Below are 3,970 nucleotides of genomic sequence, written 5' to 3'. Positions count from 1 at the left end.
GCCGGGAGCCGCACGGAGGAAGGAGAGGGGACCTCCGTGCGGCGTCATGAATGATCGGATCCCCGCAGCAGCGCTGCGGGCGATCCGATCATTCATTCAAATTGCGCACTGCCGCAGATGCCGGGATCTGTATTGATCCCGGCACCTGAGGGGTTAATGCGGACGCCCATGAGATCGCGGGCATCGGCCATTGCCGGCGGGTCCCTGGCTGCGATCAGCAGCCGGGATCAGCCGCGCATGACACGGGCATCGCTAAATGTACGTCCTGGTGCGTTAAGTACCACCGCACCCGGACGTACATTTACGTCCTGCGTCCTTAAGGGGTTAAAGACCCAGACCATTTTGACCATTTCATTAAAATGTTAGCATTTTTTCGTTTTTCCTGCTCCCCTGTTAAGAGACACAACTCTTTTATTTTTTCATCTACAGAACCATATTAGGGCTTGGTTTTTGCACAACCAATTGTACTTTTTAATAATAAAAAAAAATATTTGTGGGGAAAATTGAAAAGAAAAAAGCAATTTTGCCTATTTGGGGGGTTGGTAACATTTACATACATTCTTTATTTAGTAGGACAATGTGATTAAAAAGAGTACACACCTGTAGTCCACTGAATTATGCCTATCTCTGCCAGTACTGACAGGCATAGGATAGATCAGTCACTACCTTAGGTAAAGACTGATCTGTTGCCATGACAACGGAGGCCACAGTCAGTCCTCCGGTTGCCACAGTCAGTCCTCCGGTTGCCATGGCAAATATTGGCACTCTGCTTTCACTTTGTAGAGCACCGATTGGTGACAGAGGGAGCTTCCTCCCTCTGTTGCCCTAATAGACACGGGGCTCCCCTCACCACCAATCGCTTCACTGTGTGAAGCGACGGAGGAGACGGGGAAGGAGGAGACCCCTGCCAGATCCCTGTCTGTACTGACGGACCAATAGGAGTAATCGCCGGCTGTGGACCACTGCAACTGGTCCCTGGCCGGCTTCAGGGAGGCTCGGCTGTGCAGCACAGCCGAGCTCAATAAACTGTCACCGCGCCAGGTGGCGCTGTGACAGTTTATTCTGATCAGGTACATGTACCTGATAATGTGGGAAGTCATCCCTAATCACCACGTACATGTACCTGATTTTGTGTAAATGTGTTAATAACTCAGATACTGGTGCACTTCCAGCTGGCAAACACGAATGAGCTGTCAGGAAGACTGGATTATTTCTGAGGTAACAGAATAATTTCTTTAGATTATATTTTCAGTAGAAAACAGTAAAATCTAAGGTGAAATATTTAGCTGGCCTGGAATTTCTCTTGGGGATTTTAAATTAAAACTGTGAGCATCTATGATTAATTTTTCTTCAGACAAACAATGGTGTATTCTTACGCTTTATTGTGGGCTCTTCTGTTTTTATTTACAATTTTAGGCTATAAAATCAAAGGCAGCCATCATTCACACTAGCTTGTGTACTCGAAACAATAGCTGTTACGTTCAAAGCCTGTAGAAACTAGAAACAGAGGTGTGTATCGCAGTTTGAAAGAATTCTTCACCCAGTGTGAAAGCTTCTATCCAAATATAGAGAAGATCTCAGGAGGTTTTCTTTATTTCTTTACTCTAGGTTGTACATCATTCTATCAGTGACTGGCAGGCAGTGTGTCAGTAAGCATTTTTCACTGCTTCAGACTAGATGTGTCACAATAATGTATGAGAAAGGAAAGACCCCTAAAGAAAATTAAAGATATCAATCAGGAATGTAAGAAGAATTTTTTACCTTAATATGATCACAATATACTGATATTTTTTTACTTTATATAAATTTGCCTTGCTATATTTTTTTATTTTGTTTACAATGATTTGCCAAACAAAAAATATTTAGTACTTTTTATTATAAGATAACATACAAACAAACACATTAATATGAAAGCTTATGGATTTAAGGCTCCTTTCACACTATGAATTTTTCTGTTTACAAACTTCCGTCACATGTTCCGTCACTACAGCTGCAAAACCCGGCCGTTACAAAACCCCTGACGGCCGTGACTAAATGGCATTGCAGCCTATGGGGTTTTGTAACTGCCCGTTTGCACCCGTATATGCCCGTAATTCATTGCGGGCGTTATACAGTGACGGGACATCGTGGCGGAAAAATTACTGCATGCAGCTGTAGTGACGGAACATGTGACGGAAGTTTGTAAACGGAGAAATTCATAGTGTGAAAGGAGCCTAAGTTAAATAACAAATGACCCTGTTTTTGTGTCTGTATTATGGCTGCAAGTCCTAGTTCTGATAACCTAATTATTCCTGTTGGGATCTCTGAGGGATCTCTGATTTTGTCAACTATTGGTTGGGAATTAAAAGAAAAAATTAAACAATCAGATTTTTCATTTCTTTGTTGTTTCTTTTTTTTATAGAGGATTTTTTTCTTTTAAAGTTTTCTTATATGCAGAGTAAAAAAAATTGTTCAGGATATCCTTTGTTTTTCAAGTGACAATTGAGATATTTCACTTATTGTTGGAAATCTTCTGTTGGAAAGTTTTTTCAATCTTAAGATTTGACCATTTGGAATTGCTTGTTAAACTTGAGAGTGGAAGAAACTGGCCTTATTTTTCATGACAATGATCCCCTTTAACCCCTTAAAGGGGTATTCCAGAAAAAAAACTTTTATTTTTATTTTATATCAAAGTTAAACAGATTTGTAAGTTACTTCTATTAAAAAATCTTAAAACAATGTTAAACAAGATACTCGTGGCTAAGACAAACAGCTGCCCATACGCCCGGCGGATGGAACAGATGATTAAAGGATCAGATGCGGTGAGCAGTTTCCTTCAATTGTTTTAAGCCGGCTTTGGTATCTGCGTACTGAGGAAGGGGTTGGTCCAAAGACCCTGAAATGCGTCTAGGCTTACATCCAGTCTGAATAGAGCACTATAGAGATGCACTGCCAATTTACATATGTTATGGACATTGAAATTATGTGTTTTTACATCCATCATTTAGTATAAATTTCCCTGCCCCTACGGTCTAAAGCTTAGTCACATAGGGGCTAAAGAACCTGTTTTTCCAGATTATGTGAGGGGAGCAGGCGGACATTAGGCCAAAGGGGTGGGACATTAGGGGTTTCACATGAAACCATATGGCCCTCGGTCTCTTTGCTTTTGGGATCTTTGTTGAAGAGGGGAGCATTCTTCTGCTCCTTAGCCTGGGATGGATAAGTATATTGATGGTATCATTTCTACACTAAATATTCATGTATCACTTGCATAGATTCCTGCTAGTTTGCTAAACATAGAGTATGTACTATTGTATTAATGCTTGTATGTATGTCTTATTTGGTTTAGCTAATTAATGCTTTATTAAATGTTATCAACTTTGCTGGTTACTGAGTGATTGTTAATTTGGTGGGATATACTGCTGGTACAAGACATTTCTGCCAAAATACCTGGTACAATTATTTCATAGTTGTACAAAACGTAATCAGTGTTTCTGGGTGTTTTACAAACATATTTAGGACCTATAGTTTTAGCCTGAACTTACTGCTTCCATTTTCATATAGTTGGTGGCCATTTTAGGGACTAACAAAGAGAGCACATGCTTGGGAGAGGGGAATGTTTGTTTTACTCTAATTCTAAAATCACAATTGGTGTAGTATGCAGGATTTTCCACAATAAGTGGAGCTGCAGACAGGATTATCACCCTAGAATCGCAACAACATACCACACAATCTGCCTACTGAGGAAAGGGTCGGTCCAAGCACCCTGAAACGCATCTAGGCTTACATCCAGCCTGAATAGAGCACTATAGAGATGCACTGCAAATTTACATACCGAAGCCGGCTTAAAACAATTGAAGGAAACTGCTCACCGCATCCGATCCTTTAATCATCTGTTCCATCCACCGGGCATATGGGCAGCTGTTTGTCTTAGCCACGAGTATCTTGTTTAACATCTGAGCGGGTGAGCACTGCTGGAGTCTCCTGCCGG

General features: G+C 41.1%; 1 long non-coding RNA gene across 1 annotated transcript; it reads left to right on the top strand.

The window, feature by feature from the left end:
* Positions 1-1,083: 1,083 nt before the first annotated feature.
* Positions 1,084-1,742, top strand: LOC130301824 (uncharacterized). The gene is made up of 3 exons (XR_008852177.1): positions 1,084-1,218; positions 1,417-1,509; positions 1,609-1,742. It is a non-coding gene; the product is annotated as an uncharacterized LOC130301824 (long non-coding RNA).
* Positions 1,743-3,970: the final 2,228 nt, after the last annotated feature.

The sequence above is a fragment of the Hyla sarda genome, chromosome 1 (assembly GCF_029499605.1).
Source record: "Hyla sarda isolate aHylSar1 chromosome 1, aHylSar1.hap1, whole genome shotgun sequence".
Taxonomy (NCBI): domain Eukaryota; kingdom Metazoa; phylum Chordata; class Amphibia; order Anura; family Hylidae; genus Hyla; species Hyla sarda.
Note: the sequence above shows the minus strand (reverse complement) of the source record. Positions and strands in the feature narration are given on the sequence as shown.